Source organism: Salarias fasciatus, chromosome 12, assembly GCF_902148845.1.
Source record: "Salarias fasciatus chromosome 12, fSalaFa1.1, whole genome shotgun sequence".
NCBI classification, from domain to species: Eukaryota; Metazoa; Chordata; class Actinopteri; order Blenniiformes; family Blenniidae; genus Salarias; species Salarias fasciatus.
The window spans coordinates 15,698,544-15,713,094 of NC_043756.1; the positions used below are offsets into that span (position 1 = coordinate 15,698,544).

The following is a 14,551-nucleotide window of genomic DNA, read 5'->3' on the forward strand; positions in this document are numbered from 1 at the left end:
TTCTCTAACAACCACTGTGTTAACATTAAACCAGTCAAAGTAACTTTTTTTTTTTCTGTTGGGGCTGAAACATTACGTTTTATTCACTTCACATTCAATTAAAACATTTAATGAAATATTGCCTGAACAAATGTGTACGTGTTAAATCTCTCAGACGCTGATGCCTCATTGACCTGTTTCAAAGAATGAGTTGAATCTATTCAGGTCAGCTTCAGTGTGAAAATGGAATCCGCACGTTTTTATTTGAGTTTCCAACAGGAATGGAGATTTTTTTTTTTTTTTAAGAGGTTTTGGTTGGTGTTACCTGCACATAATGTCATTAATGCTGCAACTTTTTTGCATCGCTTTTACTTAAAAACAAAACAAATAAACAAAAAGGTATTTTTTTCAGTCGGTAACGCAGCTTTTATGTGTTGCAGTCTATCCATCAAAGCTCGGTGTTCAATCCTAACTCATCTCAATAAATTAAAACTCCTGAAATGTATAAGTGAGTAGAAAAGGTGGAAAAAGGTTTGCACTATAATTAGACCGGGCCAGTGGGAGCGCTTCACAGGCTGAGACACTGAACATGTAGAAAATCCTCAAGCCAGTCAGAAAGATTTAAAAAGAAAGAAAAAAAAACTCTGCATGATTTTAAACATTATTGCTTCCTACATTTGAGAAAAAGGTTGAATCAAAAAGAAGAGGAAGAGGAAAAGCGTGGACTATGTGGCATTGATTTCACAGACAGAACAGCCTCTGATATATTCAGTTCATTTTATTGTTTTGGACTGAGTCTGTGCAGACAAACAAAAGAAAACCCATAATATTCATGAAACATTCACAGACACACAGTCATACACTTAAAAGCTCTGTCACTGTCATATGAAAAAGACACATTTACACACAAAGGGACACCAATAAATGATTTCTTTTATTGAAAAGCGAACCCAGTCTTTCTTCTAAAGAAGGAAATATCTTTTTCAAACGGGCCTTTCAAGCAATTATACAGAGAAGCTTCTTGAACGCAGCTTTAATGCCACGACACATAGTTTATAGAGGACTGTAGACAAAAAGCCATCAGGACTCCACACACAGCTTGTTTTTTTGTCTTGTTGAATATTCTGCTGAAATGAAGATATGGTTTAATTATCTTGATGAACATGAGGTATGAAGGTCTTCACTGTTCATTTCTTTAAGATATACTAAGCGGTGGAGTGTTAGGGCTAATGACTAATGCTGATCAAGACATGAGAAATGAGGTATGATAATGATCCACTAACACACAGCGGTAAAAACAGGCACTTCAGAACAGTGCACTTGGAAAACACCAACAATCATGTATCACAGAAAGTACAAAGGAAACAAAAAGGACAAATAAAAAAAGGATAACATTTTGAAATAACATTCACTTCCAGTTTAGAACCTATTTCACTGCACTCTCATATTCCCCAGTGTTATCATGTTTTTTTTTTTTCTTTTTTTGTTATTTCGTTTCAGCTCAAACATCTTTCCAAGCAAATCTAAAATATGCAATTTACAATGGTCAAGCATAAAATATGTACAATGTGCAAAAACAATCAAAGAAGTCCAAACCTAATGAGACAAGTAAGTATTGTGAGACAAAAAATAGCTTCCTGGTGGTGTGATTTCTTTAACTGCAGGAGAAACTGTGTTTATCCAAACTCCCAATCCTCCGATGGCCTTTTGAGTCTGAAATATTCTTAAATATAGATAAATACTGGACTAAAAGTCACACTGAATTGTTTAATTACACAACTGATGGTGCTTTTTCTTTATTCATTTTATTTTTTTCATTAAGAGTCATATGAATGTGATGTGAGTGTGTTTAATGCAGAAATGGATCACGCCATTGACATTCGTAATTCTTTTTCCATCTCCTTCCAGAAAAACTGTGTTGGAGTTTCTCATGAAGAATGAAATTCCCAGAACAGAGTTTGTTTTTTTGTTCCTGCTGCCTTAAGAAAACAAGTGTCTCTGTTTTTTGAGGAGTACGATTTCACCTTCAGCCTTCAGCCAACACCGCTGCTGGTGCAGAAGAGACACCAAGAGAGCAAACTGTATTTCTACCAGAGGCAGAATTTCACTGTAAAAAGGTGTCATCAGACATTTCACATGTTTTACAAGAAGAGAAAGTGGTGGAAGTTGATGTGAATATATTTTAACAAAATTGAGATTAGGAAACACTTTCCGTTCATATACGGGTCTTCAAACATGGATCATGGGAGTTGCTGTTTTTATCCAATTAACCTCCAATTTTATCATCAAACCAAAATCATCATAAGCCTTATGAAACAAATGTCATAACTGTGTAGCACCTTGTGAGAGAGGGGCGCTGAGCAGGTTTAATTTCAGATTTCTGTCAGTGGACAGATGTAACTTCACTGCCGAGAATGAAATCACATTCATGCTGCTGATGAAGCAGAAGTTTCTGAGTTTTTCCATAAAACAGAAAGTACATCCAGGATTATGTGCTTCCCCATAAAAAAAAACAACCCACACACACCTCCCAATCATCGCTCACTTTTATCTCATTAATTACTTCAGAGCTGTAAAAATGGAATATATTAACCTTTAAATTTTATAACTTTTTTTGCACGGATTTTGTTTTTGCTCATTTCGTTTCTAACATCCAATTAGCACATAAACATTTAGTTTAATTTGTCTTTCTGTAAGCTCCAGAGGTTTTTCAAAGTATGGTCTTTTTTTTTTTTTTTTTCTGGGAGTCAAACTAAACAAAATCCCCAAGACTGAACTGACTGTGAAACTCCAAAACAATCAAATCTTGCTATCAGTTTTATAATCTGCACATTTAATATAATCAATCCCACAGTGCAAAGGATTCAGAAAGCTTTGGAGCAAATCTCACAGCTAATTTATAAATTTCTGTACAAAAATCAAACCCTTAACCAAAGTAGTTAACAGATATGCACGTTGCAGGATGTGCAGCTTACCATGGTAAAACATACAGCCAGTGAACAGAATTGAAAATGTGAATTCTTATGCATCATTGAAAGTGCACAGTTCCCCCTTTCCCCCTTATTAATGGCTGTTGTAGCTCCTCAAGTGCACACTCTTAAGATAATGTAATTTAGAAACATCAGCCATCTAAAAACCTGCAATCGTGTATGTATTTTTTTTTTTTCTTGTCGGTATTAAATTTGCTGACCGGTTGGCAGTCTGGGGCTCAGGATAAACAAGGTTGTACTCTATTAAAGGGTGATTGGCTTGGAAAAACCTGCCTCCACGCCAACAGAAGTGTCTGTGTTTTAACCCTGTAGCCTTCTTAATCAAATATTCCCCAAACATCTGCCCTGACCTCAATCTCAGCCAACGCCGCCTCTGTCTCCCACACACACACACACACACACACACACACAGATGGTGGACTGACAGCGTGCTCTAAAATGCGACCTGCATGTGGATGTGCGGCGCTCGCGTGGTGCACATATGCGCTTGACATGAGCGTCTGATCATTAATTTATGGGGGCATTTTGAGAATACGTCCATCTCTCTGCTCTCCATAATGTAACCGAGATGTAACACAAAATGCATCTGCTCACGCGGATTTTAAATTCAACATGGACGAACTGGAAAAAAGTTCAGGAGGATTGTTTTTTTTTTTTTTTTTTTTTAATCAAAAAACAGTGCTGTGCACGCCGTGACAGTATTATAAATGTTCCTGTACACTGCTCACATGTTTTATGATGTGATGTGGATGCATGAATGCATTTATCTTCCATAGAGGAAAGGTTAAATTAAAAGAGACTTTAATATATGTTCCTCTGTGTGACAGCACTGACAAGGCAGAAGTTCTCTGATAAACTACAGACAAGGCATTCAACATTTCCAGCATCCTTCACTGCAAAAAATACACCCTCCTCCAAAAATTAAAAAAAAAAAAAAAAAAGGGAAGAAAAACGGAGTCTTGAGCATACTTTGATTTATAGGGCTACAAATTTCCACTTAACAGTGCTGATGGCAGAGAAGGGGAAGGAAAAGAAATCTCTTTTGTAACGGATGTTTTGACAAGTGAATACCTGCAAAACTAATTTGTTGGTGACGCGGCGGTGTGGGAGAAGTGTCCCTCTTCAGCAGTAAGGCGGCGCGCTCCGCCGCTGCTGGAGGTAACCGTCTGCGGGGAAGACTTTTCGGAAACCTGCCTTGCTCATCACGCAGTCGCCCCTTCTCAGCATTTGTTGCAAAGAACACCAAGGCAATTTAATGGTGAAAGCTCTCTCTCTCTCTGATCACTTTTATTACTTGTTCAAACTGTGACTTGCTGTAGCACAGACTACACTAACGGGAAGCGGCTGTCAAATTCAAATAAAATCTCTTTTTGCCTTTAAAGTAACGTTTTTTTTCCTCCCTATATGCTGAAGTTTTTCAAATCGCTCTCTGTTTTTTTCCCCCCTCAGTGGTGGCCGAATGTCTGAAGGTTCCAAAATGGCTTTATTGTAAAAGGAAGGTCCAAGTATGGAAAACAGCCAAGATAGAAATAAGTACCTGAACGCAGCATTGTTTTGAAGAAACAGATTGTTTGTGTGCCTGTGTTGAGTGCACGAAGGAAAAAGTGGGTGAGCCTACATGGGCACTCAGGGCGACGAGGGGGGAACCTCTGAGATCAGGAGGCGAGGGGGCATAAATTTGCCGGAGTGTGTGTGTGGTGTGCAGAGAGAGAGGCCTGCATGGGTGTACGGAGGAGGGAGATGTCTGGGCGTTTGGGGAAGATGTAGGTTAATGGTTGTCTCTGATCTGAATAATTCATGCAGTGGAGGGCTTTTATGTGTCTCTTAAGGCTCCCCGTGATTGGTTGACCACGCTGGCGCGTCCCACAGCTCTACCTGCTTCTTCTACCTTCAGAGGATGATAATGGACGGCCTCCACCTGACCACTGTTTGTTTCAGTGACTCCCTTCAGGCCCCATTTCCTTCATATCTAATACATTGTTTTTGTTGTTGTGTTGGTTGGATGTGTGGATGTCTTCCACTTTAGCTTCCATCACCAAATTTCCCTTTTTTTTTGTTTTTCCCCCTCTTCCTTCCATTCTTCTCTCATGCATGCACACACACACACACAAACACACACATGCACGCACACACGCCTCTTTCAGCCTGTTGTGTGTCCGGCTCTGTTAGCGTGAGACCACCTCCACAGGGATGTTCTGAAACAACACACAGCCTGAAGAGAAACACAAAAAAAAAAGCAGAAACGATGACAAAAGAAAGCAACACAAATAATAATAATAATAATAATAATAATAATAATAATAATAATGATAATAATAATAATAAAGGTCTAGCTGCTGATCGTGTCAGTAAGACAGACGTCTGGTTCTTAGTACATGTGTTAATGTTGCACTGTGGAAGGAGAAACTGCACAAGGTTTTCTTGTTTACACTTGAAATATTTTTCATTAGTCCTTTTTAGGTTTAAAGAAAAACAATATTGTGGAGAGTGACAATTTAAATCGATAACCTTGCATTGTTTTTCCACCATTTGCACTTGGAGCAAATTCACAATATGAGGTTAAAAAAAAAACTAGTGTTAGGACAAAAAAATCTTTAGTACGTCATTTGAACTGAAACAAAGCAGAGGCAGATTTTATGAAGTCATTAAGTCTGGCTGTGAGTGGTTGAGAGTATAGTTTCAAAACGAGGCTGAATGTGCACAGCACAGACGACTGAAGAAGAGGAGGGCGAGCACTGAATGGTGAAGGTGAGAGAGGTGATGGAGTCAGGAGGAGTGTGTGGAATATGGTCTGGTGACCAGTCTGATTTCTTCCAGAAAGGTTTCCAAACACCAAATTCACAAGATCGCTCGAGCACGTAACAACTGGACACTCGACCGCAGGCCCGACCGGCGCCGCCCTGATTAACGCCACGGCTCCACCTTCAGTCACTCATTTAACCTGACAGGCCTTTTTCTGAACTGCTACACACCTGTCCCGGGTTTCTCTCACTCCTACAAACTCATACGCCTTCCTGAAATCCATTCACACAATATCCATTGGACAAAGCACAGAGATACATCACTTCATCTCCCAAACAACTGATGCTGTGCGTTAACACACACATTGAACTTTTCAGAATTTCTTTGGTTTATTACACCAAAAGCTGTCTGTGTGTTTGTGTGTGTGTGTGTGTGTGTGTGTGTGTGTGTGTGTGTGTGTGTGTGTGAGGTCCCAAAACATGAGGGAAAGTGTTCTTTTTTGGAAATTAGCTGTGACAAGCCCGTGATCACCTGGTATTTCTCGCCTTCCTACTCACCTTCTTTCACTGTCCTCATGAGCTCTCCTACATACCAGCCGTTCAGCAGCTCAGCTTTAGCCGGACTGTCTTTGAACTCATCACCAAGGCGTTCAGGCCTTGACTCAATCTGTTTCTGCCCGTTCTGACCCTGCATGAGTTCATCTTCTTCTAAAATTATATTTAATACAACCAAACTTGGAGTTTCCCTTGACGTGACTGTGAGTTTCACACCTTTTAATGTGAACCAAGGTTTTTGGTTCAGACCGAAGTCTATATTTGAACCATGGGAGGAAGTACAGTCAGTACTGGCACAGCGTTGTGTTCAGGAGTCCTGGAAGCACGACATCGGAGGCACAGTGTTGACACGGCTAAAAACTGAGCCATGAATAAGAATCGGAAAAGTTGCCAATGTAGAGGCAAGTTTGTTTTTTTTTTTCAATTTGTTTTATACAGTTTGTGTTTCACTCAATGCGTGAGTTACAATAAACCGTAGCTGCATCTTTTAAGAGAAAAATAGACTGATGAACCGCAAACCCTGAATGCTGATACCAGCAAAGACATTTCTGTTTGATTTAAAAAGGCAGAGGGTTGCATCGTGCCAAGACCCTGGATTGGCTTACATGGAGACAAAACCATCAAAATATTGTAATTTGGGCAAATTAAACCCAGTATTTTAACTCTTGTGCTCACTCCATCTATGGGTGCCATAAAGTCAACTATATTTATGTGTTAAATATGCAGCAAAGGTCACAGTCTCCCTCATATTTTATGCAACAGAGCGGCTTCCAGTAAAGTACTCATTTGTTTAAAAGATAACGGTTTTCTAACAGTAGGGGTGAAGTGACCTTTACCCAAACTTGAACATGAATAAACTCATTGATTCCACACACATCTGGACTTGCTTTATAGTGCTCACGCTCCCCGCTGCGCTCTAATCAATGGAGACACTCCTCTCCTCAGCAGAAAGCACAATCAGCTGTTTAACATATTCAACAGGTTTTCCTTTTTGCCATGCACACACACGCATACACACACACACACACACATATATATAACTCATTAGAAATAATCATGTGTTTCTTTGTGAAATTACAGACCGATACCAGCACCTGGCGGATCAGTGAGAGCCTCGCTGCCTGCCTTATCTGTGCTGGAGGATTACATCTACATTACAAACCTGTCGGCTTACAAGCGCGAGAGCCAGCCAAGAGAAATAACATCTCTCAGTCGGATGTTGCATTCAGGTTCCAACCGCATGCCAGACATCCCAACGACAATGAGAAACGTGACAGGGTGAAGAAAACCTTCTGGTCATAGTGAGAGTGCCTCGTAAAACATCATGTTGTTGCTATGCCACAACTGGTGAGTGTGAATATATTTATTTATTACTTGGAAAACACATCATTTGGCTTCTCAGCTCTCACTGAGGAACATTTTGCAAACTGAAGCAAAACACATTCTTTTTCTTTCTTTTTTTTTCATTTATCTTTTTCGGATATATTTTCTAGAATTGTAGATTTGAAAGCAAGATGAACTATTTCTGAAATAAATTAATCTCTCCGCTTTTTGTTTCTCACACAAAAGAACATAATTTTGAATTTAGTTCCACAAAATGTTTACATTTGTTACCTTTCACTTGTCAATAACATAATAAACTAATGCATGTGGGTATTTGAAGATCATAATAAATTATTTTTTCCATTGTACAACCCTAAAGTTTTCTTTTCCCAGCATTTAATAATACATACATATGTGCAATAAAATGTTAATTTGAATATCTACATATGTATGACTGTTTGAGTGTGCATGTCCAGATAATTTATGCATTCATATTACTAATTTTTGTTGTAATCATTATTTGAATTCCAATGAAAACATCTGATTTCAGCAGCTTGCAGTATATTGAAAATACATGAATGCATATATAAGCACACGAAGCACGTACAGACCCCACTACTGCAAATTAACCTCTTATAATTTAATCTTTTTTCCAATCTATTCATTATTACCTCATTATGTTTTCTATTTTACCCTCCTTAAATGAATGTGAATGTTATGAAATGACATGCTGATGAAAAAAAAAAAAGTAACTTTTATGAAGCGTGAAACTCGTAGTGTCAACTTTCCTGCTCCACTGCATCTTCAGCCTCATGGTCTACGTCAACATTTTCTGACTCCCAGCATTCAATGCAGTTGCTTTTGCTGACTTTGTGATTTTCGACAGTTGTCTGCAACCGTTTTTCATGATGTCATTTTTTGGTGAAAGTTGCTTTTCGTCCAGGAAACACATCATGTGAGATAAATCTGTTTTATGGTAATACGGTAACCAAGAAAACGGAGGAGATTCTTGCTCTGTCAGTTCGTCTGGAGCTCAGAAATCACAACAATGACAAAAAAATTAGTTTGTGGGGGCAGATCCTGTTTTACACCCAGCACATTGTGAGCTTTTTTTTTTTTATTTATTTTTGAGCAAATTATACTTTTCTGCAAACTGTGGGGCTTCATAATGCGTTTTTAGCATTGATATACCACCTTAAAAATCAGACTAACACTAAAGCAGCATCAAACCAGCAAAAAGGGAATTACGTAGGTTGGGCTTTGCTAATGTTTTTTCCAGCAGACGGAATTTTTGAAAGTGATGCAGAGTCCCGTCACCTGAAAAAGCATCAGTCGGGCAACACCACCAGGCACACCTGCAACATCCATTTACTCACTTCCCAAATAGCATGCTCTCTGTCTTTCTCAATTCACACTGAATATTGATATAACAAGTTAATCATGAGGATTTGTCCAGTGTGGATGTAATTCTGCATGAACCCGGGATAAAGCCTGCATGCTGGACAGAAATAATTAGCACGAATCCTGTGGCACCTCTCCAAAAACTAATGAGAAGCAGGGGTTAGGAGAGTCTGGGATGATAGCAATACTCATCATCCATTAGCCTCCCTGTTTGCTTACTGAAACTGCAAAAAAAACCCAACAGCACTAATGAGTAAACTTGCAATAGCAGGCGCTACATCCAGATTGTGTTTAATCATACAATAACTGCAAACACGCTTGTTAAGCCCGGTCCCAAAACAATGCAGGTCCGAGGAGAAAGGATGTGTAATTAGGGAGCTCGAACAGCGGAAAAGAAGTCAGAGCAGCAGCAACTACATCCACAAAGCGATGACTGAGGCATCTGTCAGGACGGGAGCGTTAAAGGAGAAAACCATTCCGGGCAGCTGACACTTCATGATAAAGGACAGGAGGAGGCGAGCCAAAAACAACAACCTGCGCTGCTCCTGAAGCTGGGTTTGTCTTTTTCTTTTTTGGGTTGAAATGTATGAGAGAATTTCTCCGATTGGCAGTAGACTTCAAGTAAACATGCCAAAAACAACAAACTGTCATTTTACTACTACCGGGCAGTGACAGTGAAGGCAGCAACCTGCTGGATTTTTCATAAAGCTTCTGGAGCTTTCTCACGACGCGGCAGAGACTCCCTCCGAGGCGCTAATTTGGCACTAATCTTTATGAAACAATATTCCGGCTGAATTACTGTGCGTGTGCGCAGTGGAAGTTAAATGGATTAACAATCCAGGGCGCACCGGGGGAATGGGACATCAGGGGGCTTTATTGCTATCACAGACGGTTTCCATGTGAGGTTTACGCATTTAGCAGAACCGGGTCGAGCCCAGCCTCAAGAAAGGTACTCTTCACAACAGAAATCTTATATGTTTGAGATAACAAAAAGGGGAAATGAATAGTAAAACTCAATCACCAAACGAGATGTCAAAAGACAATTAAAGGATTAAAATGTGCAAGAATAAGTTTTTGACACACAATTTCTTTTTTTATCCTTGAAGCATTGAAGTTCTCTACTGACAACAATGCACCAAATAAGAGTGCTAATAAAATAAATGAAACATGAAAGCTTCATATTTACTTATTTTCCGTCTGCATGGTCGGATTGACTTTCATCCTTGAACATCACTGAAGTGAGACAGACGTCATTATCCCGAGCCAGAGGAGGTTTCATGCTGCAATGTGTTCTTGAAACAATGGACGGCACATCCAGTTTTCCCACACAAGGCCATCAATAAAGTCTTCCTCATTCATCTTCATCCCTTTATCAAGTCGCCATAATTCCATCAGGCCTGATTTTGACAGCATGAGACATTCGCTTTAACCTTTTAGCATTCGTATTTATTGCTTTAACACTACAAACTGTTGGCACTTGAATCTGATGACAGTCGGAACTGAACTATATTATGAAATTTTAATGAAGCATTGACAGAAGTTGTAGGTTTTGTTTATGGAGGATGAAATTTCTTAAAAAATGTGCCCCTGCTCCTACAGGTTTTGCTTAATCCATTAAATCTACTTGAGGTTTGCGAATGATCGATGGTGAAACTCTAGTGGTATCCTGAGTAATGGTGATATCTTCTTTTATTTACCGATGAGCGCCTGTTAAAAGGTTTATACCAACATCTGCCAGTTGTGACAGTTGCTGTTAAATATTCAACAAAACTATTTTTGCAGCACAGCATCTGTAAACAGCACTCCACCCCGATTCAAAGCTACAATTTTAACCTCAAAAACCCAGATCACTGCCATATCTGGCTGCCAATCTTCAGTCCTTGTAGGAGGAGTGAAACGTGGTTTTTTTTTTTTTTTATGGTGTGACTCACTTCATAAACAAAGATGGTAAATAGACGAAAAGATCTCTTAGCTTGAGGCCTCATACTGCAGTAATGAAGCCAGGATTTACGGCGTGACGTCTTTTGTCTGCTCCCATCTCGGTGTCGACTGCTGACTTTAGATCGTACCAGGTGTCACTTCCTGTGTGTGTGTGTGTGTGTGTGTGTGTGTGTGTGTGTGTGGAAAGGCAGTGATTCACTCCTCTCCCCGACTCAGCTAGTGATAATGATTTAGTTTTGGAGCAGCGCAGGTTGGCAGTGACGCAGGTTGCCATGACAACAGTATGCAACGGGCAACAGAAGTTGACCGTGTCACACTGCAGACCTTGTGACAACTACACACACACGCGCAATTTTCCGTTTGGTTCTTGTTTCGAGTAGCCTCTCGCTTCTTTCTTCAAAATTTGCACGTCTCATGTCTGCAGCTCTGCCAGAGACACAGTCAGCTCTGAAAAGACATGGTCATCTCAGCCATATCTGCTATGAAAAAGGAACAATGATCATCTCCTTTACATTTCATGAAGTTGTACCGTCATTTCTGCAGCTGGTTATTTTTCTTCAGTGGATCCTGTGATCTGCATGGATCATATGGCAAAAATCTGAAGCAGGACGCTTTTTCTGCTTTTCCTAAGCTCTTTCCAATAGCACGCAATGCAAGGCTAATTTTATGCGGTGAGAATTTTTAGATATAAGTTGGAATTTCCCAGTTAAACTTTAATTCCATAAACATAACCAATATAACTTATCTTGATGCTGACCAAAAAAAAGAAAGCCTAATTCAATACATATCCTGCTGAATGATGGAATTTACATATCAATACTGTCTGGTGCGTGGTTCAGTTTTTAAAAGCAGTGCTGAACCAAAGAAAGTTATTTGTGGATACAAACTCTGTAAACAATTATTTTTATGACTTACATTTTTGTGCAGTTATATCTCCGTCACTTCCTTCTAACATATGTTCATTTAGTACAAAAAAAATCAAATGAAGGCCAGCTTTTGTGAAAATACTGATCAAACATCCAAAGTTCCTCAAAGAGAAAATTTAGCCACACGTGTGAGGAAAAAACCAGAGCATCCATTTAAGCATGCAGATGAACAGACTGTTAAACAATGCATTATCATCATGCATAGCACACAGTCCGATTTTGTCTCAAGTCAGAAGTTCATCAGATTGCATTAGAAAGTCATTTCTGATTGACTGATTATCAATAAGAAACTAATATAAGATCTGCTTATCACTGTGGCTTGGGAAATTAACAAATGTAGTCGAGGTGACCAGAACAGCTCGGGTGAATTTAAATGACCGTGGACCCGCTAAAAAGCACGTCAAAACATCCGTACGCAGCATGCCACTCCGAAAATGTGAGAGTGAAGCAAGAATGTCATAACCTCCCTGAAAGCCCCGCCGCTGGCGCTGCAGTCATGTCTGTGACAGAGCAGATGAGATGTGAGCAACACTGAACACTGATACATGGAGCAGGAAGACGGACGGCACACTCTTCCCTCGTTGTTTTGGAAGCGTTCTGAGAACCTTTCCTGACTAGTCAGCATTTTCAGAAGAAATAACTTCACTTTTTCTGTGCGTGTCAGCTTCAAGCCGATTCCTGCTTGGTTGTTAGTATTTTTGTTGTCAGTTGTCTTTTGTCAGCTGAGAGAAACACAGACAGCTCAGCAGAAGTACAAGTCTTGGCTCTGGACCACAGACTGGGCTGTAGGAAATAGCCATAAATTTGACTCTGAGGTTGCTAACATGCACTGCAAGGCCGACTCTCTTTCATGCTTAAAGATAAACACAAAAACCAAGACGTTCTATTTCTAATTCAACCTCTCTCATGTTCAATTTTTCCCTTCTCTTTGAATACCGCTCAACAAAATCTACAAGCCTTAATTCAATTAAAAATTAACTCTCGAAAATCGATGCTGTATTGGACTTTCTCTCTTTCTTTGTTATTGATATGTAGTAATAAAGTTTAATTCATTCAAATGTGGTTAAACTGACCTTTCAACCAGCCATGAAAACAGTAATTTATAGTTTTTTTTTTCTTTAAATTGACTCACTGGTCAAAAAGAAGAGAGAAGCCAGCCATATGTGGCCCGAGGGCCAACATTAGTCCTACACTGCTCCACACACACACACACACACACACACACACACACACACACACACACACACACACACACAGCCGAGCAGAGCTGCTGACCTTAGCACGAGGCAGTAATGGGGAAGCATGGCCAAGAAGACCGAGGCATCCTGGCTCAGTCTGGACAGGCAAACGATCAATTGATCCATCAATAAGCTGCTATCTCTTATAGTGCTATTTCCAATTGCTCAGTGCTGCTGCTCCCTCCGTCTCCCTCCCTCCTTCTGTTCCTGCATTCCTGCTGTGCAGAAAATGCGACACAGATGCACAAATATACGACACAAAAGCAGCCAGACACAGTAAATGATATTGGCATGTGACTTTGCCAACCCTTATGCATATTCAGGAAATCTGTGGACTTCTATGTGTGTGTGTGTGTGTGTGTGTGTGTGTGTGTGTGTATATCTCTTGGCTACTTGAGTATCAGCCTCAGTGCAGCAGGACTAGGTGCTGATTGATAGCTAAACCCTCATTAACATAGATCCTATCAGATATTCACTGTACTGCCAAGAAAAAGCCACATTGATGCAACATGCGCACGCTCCCTGGCAGCGGTGACATTTCCTCAGCGAACAGCGGGACTCTGAGCAGAAACACACTGTCGCACCGCCTGAGCAAAAATATCACACTGACATGATGTACATGTTTACACAGTAAAATACGCCCGTAAGGGCCGAGACCAGCGGCGTGAACTCAGATGGCTCGGCCGCATGTGTGATGACTCAAAACTGACGAAAACAAAAGAAAAGAAAAAGTCAAATCCTCTTCACAAAAGCCATCAATTAGATGGCAGCTTAAAGGAATTGGCATATAGTTCAAGCTAATAGTGGTGTGCTGGTTATGGACACAGAGGTGGAGTTTGCAAGATCTCCCTGTGCATGTGTCACTTTTCACCATAACTGGCGTTTGGTATTTCCTGATCGCTGGTGTTTGAGGTTTGTCTGTCTCTGCTTCAGCCAGCTGATGTATTGACGGCATATTACTTCAAAAATCAATTACTTTGTCTGGAACTGACAAATGTGACTCATTTTCTTTTACACAGTGTGAAATATCACTGTGGCACTTTTATTTTTATTTTTTTTACTGAGTCCAAAATACATATATCAACTTTAAGAGTTTCAAGTTAAAGATGTCTGTTTCCAGAAACGATTAAAGCCGCATCATCTGACAAGAGAAGCGACTGAAGGCTTTGTGTGTGACCGGGCATGAGGAGAGCATACTCGCCTTCTCGAGAACAAAGATGTCTCCAGCTTCAGTTAAATGGGATGTAAACAATGGCTGAACATGTCTAAATACGGAAATCTCTCCTTTCCGGAGTGATTCCGTTGGTTTTCAAGTGGATCGCGGAGTTCAGTTAAGCAGAAACAGTGGCACCAATTAAATCTGCAGCGTTGCCAAGTGAATGTAAGGATACACTTGAACAACAGCTGCTCTGACAGGCGCTCACTTTGAGGCAAGTTACGGCGATGTTTGTGCAGCG

General features: G+C 40.1%; 1 protein-coding gene and 1 long non-coding RNA gene across 2 annotated transcripts in view; both read right to left on the bottom strand.

Moving 5' to 3' along the window:
- Nucleotides 1–14,551, bottom strand: part of ntrk2a (neurotrophic tyrosine kinase, receptor, type 2a) — an 82,856-nt gene that overhangs the window by 39,530 nt on the left and 28,775 nt on the right. The window lies entirely within an intron of this gene.
- LOC115398451 (uncharacterized) lies at nucleotides 743–11,886 on the bottom strand. Its single transcript, XR_003932575.1, has 3 exons — nucleotides 11,873–11,886; nucleotides 9,678–9,680; nucleotides 743–1,184 (listed from the first exon to the last, which is right to left on the bottom strand). It is a non-coding gene; the product is annotated as an uncharacterized LOC115398451 (long non-coding RNA).